A 17133-nucleotide genomic window follows, 5' to 3' on the forward strand; every position below is an offset into this window, starting at 1 on the left:
AGCTAAGACGAAATGGCTGCAGGAAAAACGTGAAGACATCGAAAACGATATGATTGTCGAAAGGACAGACTCAGCATACAGGAAAGTCAAAACAACCTTTGGTGACATTAAAAGCAACGGTGGTAACATTAAGAGTGCAACGGGAATTCCACTGTTAAATGCAGAGGAGAGAGCAGATAGGTGGAAAGAATACATTGAATGGCTCTATGAGGGTGAAGATTTGTCTGATGTGATAGAAGAAGAAACAGGAGTCGATTTAGAAAAGATGAGGGATCCAGTATTAGAATCGGAATTTAAAAGAGATTTGGAGGACTAACGGTCAAATAAGGCAGAGGGGATAGATAACATTCCATCAGAATTTCTAAAATCATTGGGGGAAATGGCAACAAAACGGCTATTCGCGTTGGTGTGTAGAATATATGAGTCTGGCGATATACCATCTGACTTTCGGAAAAGCATCATCCACACAATTCCGAAGACGGCAAGAGCTGACAAGTGCGAGAATTATCGCACAATCAGCTTAACAGCTCATGCATCGAAGATGCTTACAAGTAGTAGAAATGAGAACTGCGAGAAACTTAACATCAGAATTGATGGTCACGAAGTCAATGAAGTTAAGGAATTCTATTACCTAGGCAGTAAAATAACCAATGACGGACGGAGCAAGGAGGACATCAAAAGCAGACTCGCTATGGCAAAATAGGCATTTCTGGCCGAAAGAAGTCTACTAATATCAAATACCGGCCTTAATTTGAGGAAGAAATTTCTGAGGATGTACGTCTGGAGTAGTGAAACATGGACTGTGGGAAAACCGGAAGAGAAGAGAATCGACGCATTTGAGATGTGGTGCTATAGACGAATGTTGAAATTTCGGCGGACTGATAAGGTAAGGAATGAGGAGGTTCTACGCAGAATCGGAGAGGAAAGGAATATGTGGAAAACACTGGTAAGGAGAAGGGACAGGATGATAGGACATCTGTTAAGACATAAGGGAATGACTTCCATGTTACTACAGGGAGCTGTAGAGGGCAAAAACTGTAGAGGAAGACAGAGATTGGAATACGTCAAGCAAATAATTGAGGACGTAGGTTGCAAGTGCTACTGTGAGATGAAGAGGTTAGCACAGGAAAGGAATTCGTGGCGGGCCGCATCAAACCAGTCAGTAGACTGATGACAAAAAAAAAGTGGCAATTGAGTCTAAATGATGAAAAGTGTGAAGTCATCCATGAGTAATAAAAGGAGTCGACTAAATTTCAGTTACACGGTCAATCATACAAATATAAAGGCTGTAAACTTAGCTAAATATTTGTTGTTGCTGTTGTGGTCTTCAGTCCTGAGACTAGTTTGATGCAGCTCTCCATGCTACTCCTGTGCAAGCTTCTTCATCTCCCAGTACCTACTGCAACCTACATTCTTCTGAATCTGCTTAGTGTATTCATCTCTTGGTCTCCCTCTACGATTTTTACCCTCCACGCTGCCCTCCAATACTAAAATGGTGATCCCTTGATGCCTCAGAACATGTCCTAGCAACCGATCCCTTCTTCTGGTCAAGTTGTGCCACAACCTTCTCTTCTCCCCAATCTTATTCAATACTTCCTCATTAGTTATGTGATCTACCCATCTAATCTTCAGCATTCTTCTGTAGCACCACATTTCAAAAGCTTCTATTCTCTTCTTGTCCAAACTAGTTATCGTCCATGTTTCACTTCCATACATGGCTACACTCCATACAAATACTTTCAGAAACGACTTCCTGACACTTAAGTCTATACTCGACGTTAACAAATTTCTCTTCTTCAGAAACGATTTCCTTGCCATTGCCAGTCTACATTTTATATCCTCTCTACTTCGACCATCATCAGTTATTTTACTCCCCAAATTGCAAAACTCCTTTACTACTTTAAGTGTCTCATTTCCTAATCTAATTCCATCAGCATCACCCGATTTAATTTGACTACATTCCATTATCCTCGTTTTGCTTTTGTTGATGTTCATCTTATATCCTCCTTTCAAGACACTGTCCATTCCGCTGAACTGCTCTTCCAAGTCCTTTGCTGTCTCTGACAGATTTACAATGTCATCGGCGAACCTCAAAGTTTTTATTTCTTCTCCATGGATTTTAATACCTACTCTGAATTTTTCTTTTGTTTCCTTCACTGCTTGCTCAATATACAGATTGAATAACATCGGGGAGAGGCTACAACCCTGTCTCACTCCTTTCCCAACCACTGCTTCCCTTTCATGCCCCTCGACTCTTATAACTGCCATCTGGTTCCTGTACAAATTGTAAATAGCCTTTCGCTCCCTGTATTTTACCCCTACCACCTTCAGAATTTGAAAGAGAGTATTCCAGTTAACATTGTCAAAAGCTTTCTCTAAGTCTACAAATGCTGGAAACGTAGGTTTGCCTTTCCTTAAGCTTTCTTCTAAGATAAGTCGTAAGGTTAGTATTGCCTCACGTGTTCCAACATTTCTGCGGAATCCAAACTGATCTTCCCCGAGGTCCGCTTCTACCAGTTTTTCCATTCGTCTGTAAAGAATTCGCGTTAGTATTTTGCAGCTGTGACTTATTAAACTGATAGTTCGGTAATTTTCACATCTGTCAACACCTGCTTTCTTTGGGATTGGAATTATTGTATTCTTCTTGAAGTCTGAGGGTATTTCGCCTGTCTCATACATCTTGCTCACCAGATGGTAGAGTTTTGTCATGACTGACTCTCCCAAGGCCATCAGTAGTTCTAATGGAATGTTGTCTACTCCCGGGGCCTTGTTTCGACTCAGGTCTTTCAGTGCTCTGTCAAACTCTTCACGCAGTATCTTATCTCCCATTTCGTCTTCATCTCCATCCTCTTCCATTTTCATAATATTGTCCTCAAGCACATCGCCCTTGTATAAACCCTCTATATACTCCTTCCACCTTTCTGCCCTCCCTTCTTTGCTTAGAACTGGGTTTCCATCTGAGTTCTTGATATTCATACAAGTGGTTCTCTTCTCTCCAAAGGTCTCTTTAATTTTCCTGTAGGCAGTATCTATCTTACCCCTAGTGAGATAAGCCTCTACATCCTTACATTTGTCCTCTAGCGATCCCTGCTTAGCCATTTTGCACTTCCTGTCGATCTCATTTTTGAGACGTTTGTATTCCTTTTTGCCTGCTTCATTTACTGCATTTTTATATTTTCCCCTTTCATCAATTAAATTCAATATTTCTTCTGTTACCCAAGGATTTCTATTAGCCCTCGTCTTTTTATCTACTTGATCGTCTGCTGCCTTGATTACTTCATCCCTCAGAGCTACCCATTCTTCTTCTACTGTATTTCTTTCCCCCATTCTTGTCAATTGTTCCCTTATGCTCTCCCTGAAACTCTCTACAACTTCTGGTTCTTTCAGTTTATCCAGGTCCCATATCCTTAAATTCCCACCTTTTTGCAGTTTCTTCAGTTTCAATCTGCAGTTCATAACCAATAGATTGTGGTCAGAATCCACATCTGCCCTTGGAAATGTCTTACAATTTAAAACCTGGTTCCTAAATCTCTGTCTTACCATTATATAATCTACCTGATACCTTTTAGTATCTCCAGGATTCTTCCAGGTATACAACCTTCTTTTCTGATTCTTGAACCAAGTGTTAGCTATGATTAAGTCATGCTCTGTGCAAAATTCTACAAGGCGACTTCCTCTTTCATTTCTTCCCCCCCAATCCATATTCTCCTACTATGTTTCCTTCTTTCCCTTTTCCTACTGACGAATTCCAGTCACCCATGACTATTAAATTTTCGTCTCCCTTCACTACCTGAATAATTTCTTTTATCGCGTCATACATTTCATCTATTTCTTCATCATCTGCAGAGCTAGTTGGCATATAAACTTGTACTACTGTAGTAGGCATGGGCTTTGTGTCTATCTTGGCCACAATAATGCGTTCACTATGCTGTTTGTAGTAGCTAACCCGCACTCCTATTTTTTTATTCATTATTAAACCTACTCCTGCATTACCCCTATTTGATTTTGTATTTATAACCCTGTATTCACCTGACCAAAAATCTTGTTCCTCCTGCCACCGAACTTCACTTATTCCCACTATATCTAACTTTAATCTATCCATTTCCCTTTTTAAATTTTCTAACCTACCTGCCCGATTAAGGGATCTGACATTCCACGCTCCGATCCGTAGAACGCCAGTTTTCTTTCTCCTGATAACGACGCTAAATATTTAGGAATTTTAATTACGACTAACTTAAATTAAACGATTACATAGATTGTGGAAAGCAAACCAAAAACTGTGATTTATTGAGAGAATATTTAGAATATATAACAGGTCTACTAAAGGGACTGCTTATACTACGCTAGTCCACCCTCTTCTGGAGTGCTGCTGTTCAGTCTGGGATCTGCAACAGATAGGATTGACGAAGGACAACGAAAAAGTTGGAAAAAGGGCAGCTCGTTTTGCAGTATTGCGAGGTAACGGAGAGAGTGTCACTGACATGGTACAGGAATTGGAGTCACCGTTATTAAAACAAAACCTTTTTTCGCTGCGGGAGGAACTTTTCATGTAATTTCAGTCACCATCTTTCTCCAGAGAGTGTCCTACATAGCGAGAAACGACCATCATAATAAAATTAGAGAAATCAGAACTCCTACGGAAAGATTCAAGAGTTCGTTTTTCTCGCGCGTTGTTCGAGATTGGAATAGTAGAGAAGCAGCTTGAAGGTGGTCCGATGAACCCTCTGCGAGGCACTTAAGTGTGAATTTCAGAGTAACCGTGGAGGTGTAGATGTAGAATGCAGAAGTATGTGAAACTGACCTCCGCTACAGAGAGTCACAGCTGGAAGTTTTTATGGATGAAAGGAATCAAGGGTTCCGTAATATAGCTGTAGAAGGGGCGTCGAAATTACCGGCCCCATCCTACAGAGAAATCATCAACAACATTATCACATTCACTCACTCCATAAGGCACTGTGGAGGAGTTTAGAATTTAATTACTGGAATTTGCATAGTGATGAACAAAAACTTTAGGTCACAACATGTCATCTGCTGGCCGGTCTAAAACAGTTCATAAAAAGTCCCCCACTACCAGGTTTTGACCCAGCTAACTCCGAGGCGAGTGTCATTGCTTAATGGTGATTTCGGCTGTCTAGGGAAGTTGAAAGTGAAAAGAACAGTACCTATTTAAATGGTTATTTTCGAACATAGTAGTTCTATTGTCAACATAGTTTTATTTGTCAATCCAGATAAATTTCTGTTGTATTCGATAAGAGATCGGTAACGTGTAGTAGTATCAGGTGATAAGGTAGAAGAGAACTAGAGCAGTACACGAAAGAAGAAATACTGTTGTTTAGAGAATTCCGTTTCAGTGGCAGTTTTGCGTAGCTCTCTCCGACACAGTATGAAGCAAAGAGCGGAGCTGCAGGTATGAAAGCCCTTTTGACATTCATCGCATGAAAGAGAAGTGGAGGGTCGACGCCGCTGGGGTTTCGAGGGCACCTGACAGCGAGCCTGTCTCAAGGGGTGGTCGCTCGATTCTGTGTAAGGGGCGCACTTCAAAGGGAGGGGCACAAGTAGATCTTCTGGAAGACAACTAACTACACGTCAGACTACATTATTTTAAACAATAACACTGCATCGCTGAAGAAGCAGTAATCGATTAGTAGAAAAGTCTGTTTTTCTGACTGGTAATAAGGTATTTTCGAAACGATTTGTCTTTTCCGTTGATTTTCAAGTTACACACGACAATTTTCTCTGGGGTATAAGGGTTTCGTTTCGCTGGGTATTGGTGTTTTCACTTGTTTTCGCGACACGGTATCTGTGCGTCCATTTTTTTATTTTCGAGTCGTGTGCTTTCAGTTTGTTAATTTAGATTTTCTTGGGACATGTTTTGTAGCAATAGTTGTATCGTATCAAAGTCATTATTTTAGTAAAAACCATACTTCATCTTTTTGTAAGCTATAACAGAATTAGAAAAAAATTGTACCGCAAGAGATTTAATGGTGACGTTTACAATAATTTTTTTCTAATATCCAAAACAATATTATAAATCAATTGAGGTATTCATGGTACATAATTGTTTATTACATCTGTAGTTTTCACGTCATCTTCGAATATGCACATAGCTTGTGAACAACGAGAATAGTATAGTATATTGGGTAGGAGACTCTTAGAAGATAGAGATATGGCCAGAAGAAACGTATTTTGAAGCAAATAAATTTCGTGCCATGTATTGCTGTACATCCATCTTGTCCACCAATATTGGGGGTGTCTTCGATTAGACTGTGTGGCTGGAGATGTGTGAGGTCGCCAACAGGGCTCGTAGTGCGTCGCAAGCACCACCTCGGGTCAGCGACAGGAGGTGCGTCGAAGCAAATCGTCAGTTGGATTCACCGACACAGGATTTGGTGGAAATGGAGTCTGCCTAGCGGTCTGTGCAAGCGTTCACTCTTGACCAACTGTAATGTAACTTTATCAACAGAATTTATTAACAGTATGAAACATACAGTCAGCTGAGCGCATGAGACAGTTACACAACCCAATTTTCCAATTAACGTAAGACCAAATATAGTAACTTGAAAATCTTCTTGCACAGTTAAGAAAACAGCTAATCAGTTACAACCGTTTACAACTAATTGGCTGTTCATTAATCCTACAAGAAGATTTCATCCTATGGTTGTTGCCCCAGCCATGTCTAAAATTTTAAAATAACTGAAATAAAAGCGAAATAACTATTCCACAAAAAACGCAACACTTCTCCCGGTCATGACTGCATTACCTATCAACACCTCAAAAAATGCCCACTCTCCTTTCTCACTTGTCTTCCATTCTTCTGTAATTATTATTCATGTCAACAACTTGGATGCGTGAGCTATTAAGTTGATTGTCCGATAATTGTCATGCTATCTTTGGAATTGGGTGGATGATGTTTTTCCAAAAGTCTGATGTTGTACCTGTCTCATAGAATCTACACACAAACTTGAATAATCGTTTGGTAGCCAATTCTCCTAACGATTTTAGAAATTTCGATGGAATATTTCTCCATCCCTTCTGCCTAATTTAATCTCAAATCTTCGAAAGGTTTTTAATTTTTTACTCTGACACCATTTACCCTATCTCTTCCATTTCGACTCCTGCTTTTCCTTTTATCACGTCATCACACAGTTCCTCTCACACATAGAGTCCTTCAGTGTACTCTTTCCACCTGTAAGCTCTCTCCTCTGCATTGAACAGTGGAGTTCCCATTGCACTCTTTATGTTTCTGCTCTTGCTTTTAATTGCAGCTAAGGTTGTTTTGACTTTTCTATATGCTGAGTCAGTCCCTCCGACGGTCATTCCTTTTTCGATATCTTCACACTTTTCCTGTAGCCATTTCGTCTTGGTTTCCCTGCACTTACTATTTATTTTATTCTTTGTGATCTATATTGCTGTATTCCTGTCTTTCCTTGACATTTCTATACTTCCTTCTTTTCTCGAGCAGTTTAAGTATTTCTACCGTTATCCAAGGTTTCTTTAAAGTCACCTTTCTTGTACCTATTCTACCTTCGTAGCATCTGTGATTGCTCTTTTTAGGAGTGTCCACTCCTCCTCAACGGAATTGCCTGCTGCGTTATTCCTCATCGCAGTGTCCACATCTTTAGCAAATTTCAAACACATCTCACCATTCCTCAGTACTTTAGTACTCCACTTCCTTACACTCTGATTCTTCTGTACGATTCTCTTAAACTTCGTCTTCTTTCCATCATTACTAAATTGTTATCCGAGTCTGTATTTGCTCTTAGGAACACCTTACAAAGTAGTATCTGATTTCAGGATCTCTCTCTGATCATGGTGTACTCCGCCTGGCATCTTCTCGCATCTCCAGGCCTTTCACAGGTTTAATCTTCTCCTCTTCTGAACTCAATTACTCTCCTCCATTACTCATACTGGCAAGTCCATATTCTCCAGCAAATCTTTCTCCTGTTCCTTGCCCTACAACCGCATTCCATTCCCCCGTTTCCCCCCTGTTAATGAAATTTGCGTCTCCCTTACATACTGCATTACCCACTCAACATCCGCATAGACTTTCTGTATCTGTTCATCTTCTCCTTGCGACATCGGCACGTATATCTGACCTCTTCTTAGTGGCGTTGTTTTTCTGTCGAATCTGATGAGACGAACCCTGTCACTAAACTATTCACAGTAACTCATTCATAAAGAGCTGTATTTCATGATGCTCTTAAAATTATTTTAAATTCGTCTGAGCAGAAATCCTTACCTCCTTTCCATTGCCAATTGCCATTCTATCTAGACTGAGCGGTTGCATTCCTCTTTTCAGGTTTTTTTAGCTTCCCTAACACGTTCAAATCTCTCACGTTTCCTGCTCCGACTCTTAGAATATTACCCTTTCGTTGGTTATTTCACCTTTTTTTCAATGCCTTTGGCAGTCCCCTCCCGGAGGTCCGAATGGGGAACAAATCCAGAAACTTTCAGCAAATGAGTTATAATCATGACACTTTTTCAACTACAGGTCGCATATCCTGTGGTTGCACATGATTTGCCCATAATATAGTTGTGAGTTGTCTTTAATTCAGTAGTTTTCATTGCCTTCTGCATCCTCATGCCGTTCGTTGATCATTGCTGATTCTTTCGCCTTTTAGGGACAGGGGAAGAGAGTGCACTCACTGAACATCTGCCTACTCCTCGGCCCCCTTTGACAAGGCCGTTAGCAGAAAGAGGTTGACTGTTTATGCTGGAGGTCTGCAGTCATTATTACTGACGACTTTTATTCAAAATTTAAGCAGTGACTGGGTTCGAACCCCGGACTCAGGAGGTTTTGATTAGCATTCAAAGACGCTACTTCTTCCTTTTTAATTATGTTGGTCATTGTCCTCGGAACTTGTTCTGGGTGGACGTCACATGACACTCCTTCAAGTACATCGTTGAACAATTCACAAATTTTTTTTTATTACAGTGTGTAGCCAGCCCTCTGACCGAATACGCTAAGCTACTATGCCAGCTGACTCTAGGCCATGGTGTCTCATGTCTGACGATACTGCTAACCCCAGTTCGTTTGTGACTGGGCTGCAAAGAACGTTTTGGTGGCTGAAGTCATTAAAATGGGAGATTTTATCTCCAGTTTGGGGAAAGACCACGTAGAACTACGTAGGAACAGGATGTTCTCCTTCGGTCAGCATTGTAAAGTTCCTGCAGCCACAGTCCAACTGAATGAAGGTGTGGGTTGGTTCAGTTAGAGATCTTTAAGTCAGAGGGAACAGCTGCATATGTTGTGCAGAATATTTACAGATTTCTGGACTAACAGGTTGGGGCTCAAGGGTGTCATTAAGCACAGAGTTAAAGTGACGGACAGAGTGCTGGTGAGCGATCTCGTATCGATTGTGCCGCAGTGAATGAAGAAATTGAAAGTAATAGTGGAGGAAATGTCAGAATCGATGGTTCCATCTGTCTAAATCACTGTGCTTTCCTGCCATATCAATGGTGCCACACTCTCAGGCTAGTACATATCTGTAGTCGATTATGGAGCACTGAATAAGAAGGTGGTCTTCCAATTCATGACGCTAACAAACTTGCGCACTTTTTTTGGATGGTTTGTGGGTGCCCAGGTATTTACTGTCTTGGACCTAAATCAGGCTATGAGATTCCTTCAAGTGAGAGGTGGCATTCGTTACTGACTGGAAACTTTTTAAATTTAATCTGGTGCCATTTGATCTTCCTACTGGTGCTGCTGTACTGTCTCATTTATAGGACTTGTTTCTGATATCAAATTTAGGCTTCCATTACATTAACGACCTGGTGGTGTTCAATAGAAATTGGAAGTGAAACTCCTTTATTAAATTATGAAACTTCTGATTGAAACTGAGCGTACTGAGCCTACTCTCTCTTTTCTTATTCTTATCATTTCAACAGTGGCTCACAATATCCTAGAGCAACGCAATCTGAGTGCTCAGTAATGATAACCCGACTTCAAATAATTAATACAAGAGAATGACCCTGAATAAGAACAAATCCTGACAAGAACCTTACCTCACAAAAATCTTCATTAACCGAACTACAGCAATGATGCAAGCACCAATACTGCCAGCTAAAAAAACGATTCTAACTGCTGAAGGCTTAACTACTGATAGGCATATGGTTAGCAAAGGAAAGATTTTGTTGCAAAGCAAAAAATGTGTATTTACCTTAAGAATGTGACAACCAGTTCAAAAATTATATAATCGTCCAAGACATCCAGTTCCAAGAATTATATAATCATAAACAATATTCAGTCTCCAAGTCGAACATGTACACATAGCCTACGCTAACACTTCAGACCTCTACCCTCCATCAATGCTAACTTCTCACATCTAACTTCCATCACTGCTGGCGACTAATTTCCATCAACGAGTACAACCAGCCACAGATTCTCTTACAAAGAAAGTCCAGTCAGAGATCCAATGCAAAGTGCTACACAGCGCTTCCAACACATAAGCAGCCGATTCACATAGCCCGCCCCCCCCCCCCTCCCCCGCCTGCTCCCCACAAATAATTTTACCAATTATTTTGGGCAGTGGCCAGGATCAATTTGTTAAAAGTTTTTATACTAACAATATCAAATAGATCAAATGCACGCAATTATTAATGCACTCTTGGTCAAAAGCAAATATTGTCCTCACAGTCCCTAAGGACAGTCCTAATCATACAGCAGAGTAGCAGTCTATGACAGTTTTATGCACAAAATATGAGCAGTAAAAGAAAATGCACACGCAAGTAGTGGATCTCCATGCAGTCTTGAAAAAGTGTTGTCCTCCCAACGGAAACACAGTGCTGACTCTTGACATGAATATTGGTAATGGGCCACAACAGAGGAAACCTACAGCAGAGTCAGTCGAAGTCTTGAAGAATATTGGTAGAATTAGTCGGTCACCACAGAGCAGACCCACAGTATTTCTTGTAGAGATTATGGCTGTAGTGGACCACTACGGGTGCCGACCCACTGTGGTCCTTATAGAGATTATGGTAGTAGTAGGCCACCAAGGGTGCAGACCCACTGCAGTCCTTGTAGAGATAGCTAGCAGCCAACCATTGCCACTGTGCAGGTGCACAATCACAATTGAAGAGTATTGTGAATAATATAGCAAGTCCATAAACCACCACTTTTTTTTTACAATGTCCTTAGAACCAGCAATGCTGTTAATCAGTCCCTTGTTGAATTACCAACACACGTACAACTGCTAATGCAGTCATTTAGCCTCTGAGATTTTACACATACAGTATCACCAACAGAAATGTGTGCAGTACAATGAATCCCTACTATTTACTTCATTTGAAGAACTGGTGTCTATACAGTTTACAATCTTATTGCATAAGCATACAGTTACAGAGGTAAAGAAAACATCATTAAAGAACATGATAATACAGATAATATTTGTAGTAATACAGGCTTTACAATGGAATAGAAATAAGCACATACATGAGTGTTAAAGTAATTGTGACATAAGTAAATAAATGAAATATGAGAATATCCATTGAAATATTAACTTGACATATGAGCAATAAAAGAAAACATAACAAAATAAATAATGACTAAACATCTTTCCAAAGTAAAGAATATATTAGGTTTGAAGATAACAGTATTCCTCATCATAATAATTGCGGGTTAGTACTAGAAAAGAACAATTAAATTAATATTAGCAGGTAAATACACAGACAGGAAAAACACAGGTGCACAAGGGTACACATAAACACACAGCGGGATAACACAAAAGGAAAAGACAGTCTTTGTTTTCAGTGTAACATTTGGTATTGAAGTACTTATGATATTTCATTTTCACTTAAAACTCTGTTTCCCACAGATCTTTTTTTCTTATTTCAAAATTTAATCCCACAAAGAAAAATCCTATCTAAGCATGCTTTCTGTATTTACTTTCACATATTTCTTACCTCATCATTTATTTTCCATTGTCTTGCCTAATCATTTTGTAACAACAACAACTGTACATATAATAATCTTTCTTCTGATTTTCGATGAATTAATGTAAGCAATGTTTTGATTTCATTTCTTTTTCTTTTCGTGTCATTATGTTAAAGAAAATGTAAGCAACTTTCGATGTGAATATTAATATTTATGTCAAATTTCAAGAAATGCTATAACAGAATTGAAGTGTAACACATGTTGAATCTATTGTAACATGTTTAAAATTGTAATTGTGCGCCTGGTCCATACATAGGCAATGTATTAGGATATGTGGAATGTAAAACCTTTGGTGAATACGCTATCCGTAGGGGAGCGGTAAGGGGTGGATGGCAGGCGAGCGCGGGAATATGCACACGGGCGCGGCACGGCATAACGGGCTCAGCAAGACAGTCGGAGTTGGACATCGGTCTGAGGAACACGTTCCGGATCGAGGAGGCTATCCTGGAAAAAGTGGTTTCATTGAGCCTCGGATGTGCCGTTTCCGACGACAATACAGCATGGCTATATTTTATAGGCACTGAATTGAAAAGGATTGCGACGCTAAGAAGAAGCAAAGTGCCGATACAGCAAGAGCCATGGCTGTGATTGTATGTGTGCTGTGCGCCTCGCCATCTCGCCGCCCGCCAACCGCCGCTTCGACACGAACAGGTTGAATCTTTAGAATTGTATTCGTGTGGACCAGTGTTAATTTTGTTCCTGACTGTTCAATAACAACTTAACTTTTACCAGAATTGTCCTATCAATTAATCATCCTAGTCACTAACCTAGACAGAGTCCTTTCCACATGTTGTGCAATCCGAGTGTACCAAAATGAAGATTTAAAGTTTATGTTAATAAGAATTACCTGCAGACCTATTTATCCTAGAAAGATGTTTAAGGACTTTTATTGTTAATGAAAATATAAGCAAAGAACAAAGGTCTGACAAAGTTGGAAGATAATTTTGGAATTGGTTTAGTAATGAAGCTTAATAAATTTGAGACAAAATTAATGGTAGTTAAATGAGGAAGTAATAAGACAAAAAGAGTAGTAACTCATATTTTGTAAATCTTGAGTGCTTAATGTTTCCAGTAGTTAATAGTTTCAACATAGTGATCATAACAGTTTCAGGGTCCCCCCCCCCCCCTCCCACTCTTTTCTTTTCTATTCATTTAAATTTTGAAGTGTACTGAACTGATTTGACCAGCAAAGTTAAAGTCAATATAAAACCTAAATTTATCAGTGTTTTACCCCTATTAAAATTGACATTGTATGTGTGTTTCAAAAGTGCTATTACTAGGGTAACCTATGCCCAATTTCAGTCGGATTAATAGACAAAACACATTTTGTAGTAATCATTGTAGTGTAATGTTGTGTATTTATAGCTTGTCCGAATTAGTACAGAAAATGAAAGTATTAGTTCAGTAGATTTTTCTGGTTCTAAAATTTACCATATAATGCAGTATTACTACGTGTTGTTATGCTTGTACATACCTCCACTTGTACAAGGAAAAACTCACTTAATGCCTAATTAGGCTGGCGACCGTATTATTAACAATTGGTAGCATCTGCAGTGTATGTTTCTTGTCCGTCCTAACGTGAAGTTGCACTTTATACTTGCTTGACGTATCATTGTTGTTACTGAGTGGGTGAAAGTCTGATTTTGCCTCCATTCAGGTACACGCGGTCAACATATTTACTAAAATCCTTTTTTATAAGGTGAAGCCCGTCAACTTACCATAGTACAGGCTTTAAAGAGTTAACGTACGCCCGAGTGTAGAACGTTACAAGTGGCTTCCCGGTGACAGGACATCCAGTTGTTGTCGGTCACAAATTAAAGTGAATACCTATCAGTGGATGTTCAGTGGCTCGAATTGCAATAATAGTTAGTAAAGTAAATAGCAGTGAACGTCAAGTACGATAGTGTGGTGTAATTTGCGTTCAGTATGGACAAGAATGTAGAAACAGTAGATATGCAGAGCGTAATGGAATATGCGGCTGGCAGTAGCAGGAGTTTACGCAGCCAGATAACAGATGGCATTAGCGGAAGACAATTGGCGTACATACAATATCATGAACACGTTAACGAACAGATTGAAATGTCGAGATCGTCTCGAACACAGCAAGGGACGAAACAGGAAGTAGAGAGTGACTTTGTAGATGATAGCGGGTATGTGAATGAATCCACTGACATGTTTGATTCACCACAGATAAAGAAAGAACCGAAAGAAACTTCTGAAGTAGGATCGGAACACACTGATTCTGTAGAACAGAATAGTGTGAAAATTTTAAGCATGAACGAATTATTTGAACGATTGACCAAACAAATTGCAGGACAGAATGATCAGCTTAAAACACATGTTGATGCGCTCAAAACACAGAATGATCAGCTTCAGAAACAAGTCAGTAATCAGGTTAGTCAACTTAAAACACACGTTGAGGAGCAGCTCAAAACACAAAGTAATCAGCTCAAAACACAGAACGAGCAGCTTAAAACACACATTGACGAGCAGCTTAAAACACAAGTTGGTCAAATTAAAGCACAGGTCGAAGATCAAGGAATTAAAATTAGTAGACAAATAGAACAGGTAGAACAAAAAGTTGGTAATTTAAGTTCTGTGGTAAATACCATGAAATTTGAAATTGACACCATTAACAAAAATATGGATACTATGCAGGGGGAAATTGGTAACATTAACAGTAGGTTCGATGTTGAAATTCTCAACATTCAAGAGAAAGTAGGGCCTCTAGTTGAAACAAAAGTAGACGAAAAAGTTTTCGGTCTTAATACTGAGATCGTCAACGAATGTCAACACGGAATCTCACAATTGAAAAAGGCAGTTTCAGACACTGAAAGAGATTTAGGTGAGAAAGTTACCGGATGTGTACAAAAATGTGGACAAAATACTTCGAAAATTCAAGGCAAAATTTTCGATCTTGAGAGTAAAATTAAAGATAGGCCTGGTGTTGTCTGTAATGGCACACCAATTACGAAGCTGTTAGAAGGTGAGGAATGCTTTGATCCCGCCAAGAAACATAACGGATGGCATCCGTTAGATTTCATCACATATTGCGAGAGGATATTTCCTGAACACTTTTCTGATCAGGAAAAGATAAACGTAGTAATTAGCGCCTTAGCAGGTGATGCTAAGCGCTGGGGAATTATTTTGAATACCGAACGAATGACGTTCGAAGAATTCAAGCAAAGGTTTACGGAAGAATATTGGTCCGAACAAAAACAGGATTATTTATGGCGCGAGTTTATCATGGCCAAACATCATGATAACAGGGGCAGGAATTCTTTGAAAGAATTCTGCGAATATTGGTACCGGAAATTGACACATTTAAGAGGTCGAAGATCAGATTCAGAAATTATTTGGGAACTATATAAAAAGCTTCCAGAAGATTCAAACAGATACGTGGGAAGCAATCATCGTAGCTTCCAAGCATTTCTCGAAAAGGTCGAAGACGAAGACCATTGGCGCGAAAGTCGTGCCAATTATCAAAATTTTGGTAACCGAAATAACCGTAATAATGACGAAAGAAATGACGGCGAAGGGTTTCGCGTCAATATGATACAAAGAGGTAGAGGTAGAGGCCGAGGAAGAGGAAGTTATTCAGGTCGTGGTAGAGGATACACCGCGCAAAATAACAACGACGCGGGAAACTGATTTCCGCGAACGTTGCGGGCCAAACGAGACCGGACGATATATACCGGCCCCGATTTAAGAAAAGTCACCGAACTGATAGTAATGTTATGAGACAGGTTAGAGACAGGCGTGGAACGACGCAACGTGTTGTAGCGAAACTAGCGTCAGGTGCGAGCCAGAATGAGTCATCTCCGCCGCGCAGAGCGCTACATGTTAACAGGCAAATGGAGCATCAGAGGGCAACGGCCCAGCCTAGCAGAACAGCTGTTCAGAGAAAAGCCGCTAGCAATACGGCAGCATTAGGTACGAACATAGCCGTAAGAGCTGATGAATATATTACGAGTGATCATCCCGTGGCGAAGGAAATAATATTTGAAACTGTGGATACACAGAGAGGTGCAGATAGCAGTGTTTGCAATGAAGTGAAAGGCGAGAATGGATTAGCGGAAGTAAGTAATTGGCGTGTGCAGATCGACGATCTGTACAAGGGCCTAAAGCAATGTGAGTGGGACGATTTTAAGAAGGAGTATGAGGCAAAGAAATTAGTTAGTGGAAAAGGAGATAGTAGGGACGTCGATAAGGTGACGTGGCCTGAGTTTAAAGAGGAGAAAGTAAATAGCGCCGCGCAAAGTACGCGTGCTGCCGATAGGACGAAGGTTAATGATAGAAAGGAATTGGAGGATGAAATCCTTAGCATTGACGAGGAAGTAACTTCTGTTAACTATCCGCAAACAGTACAAACTGCTACCGAAAGGCACCGTGGGGAAGAGGCAGGTAATTACCCAAAAGTAATTGAAGTCCATGAGGATTACACTAAATATGAAGTAACAGTGGATGTGAGTAAAGCTGATGATGAGGTCGTTTTGCCAAAAGAGGATATTGGATTAAAATCAAAGCCTGACGAAAATGCAGAGGGAGAACTTAATGCCTGTCTCAGAAAAGCTTTTATGTTAGAACCTGAAAGCGATCTAGAATGGTCGGATTCTGACGATGGTTCAGATGACGAATATCTCGGTACTAGTGAAAATAATGGAAATACAGTTAATTGCGATATTATACATAATGATGATGAAGTTTCAAAACAAAACCCCATGCTGAGACCGAACATAGAAAGAAAGAGCCACCTGACGACTCAGGGTCTATTCTACAAAGAGTTCAAGTAATTAATGACTTTGAACTCCCGGAACCAAAGAAACCGCCAGATATATGTGGGGTGAATGTTAAAATCATATCTTGGGACGATGTTATCGTCGACCCGGATTTGCTTAGGGAAGACCACGACAATGAAAAACATTCGACAGTTAAACAAACTGTAATACCAGTTCAAATTTATAATGTGAAATTGCAAGTACTTCTTGATACTGGATCTCAGATAAGTGCAATCTCCCAGTCGTTTTTCGAACACATTTGTGATAAGCCTGGACTAGTAATTATGTCAGTGACGGGTGTAAAAATTGTTGGTGCTACGGGCAAGACTAGCAAGCCGGTAAAGAACCAGATTTTGGTAGAATTTAGAATAAAAGGACAGACACTTGAACACGATTTTTTGGTAGGGCCAGACTTGAGTACTG

The sequence above is a fragment of the Schistocerca piceifrons genome, chromosome 1 (genome assembly GCF_021461385.2).
Source record: "Schistocerca piceifrons isolate TAMUIC-IGC-003096 chromosome 1, iqSchPice1.1, whole genome shotgun sequence".
In the NCBI taxonomy this organism is placed as follows: domain Eukaryota; kingdom Metazoa; phylum Arthropoda; class Insecta; order Orthoptera; family Acrididae; genus Schistocerca; species Schistocerca piceifrons.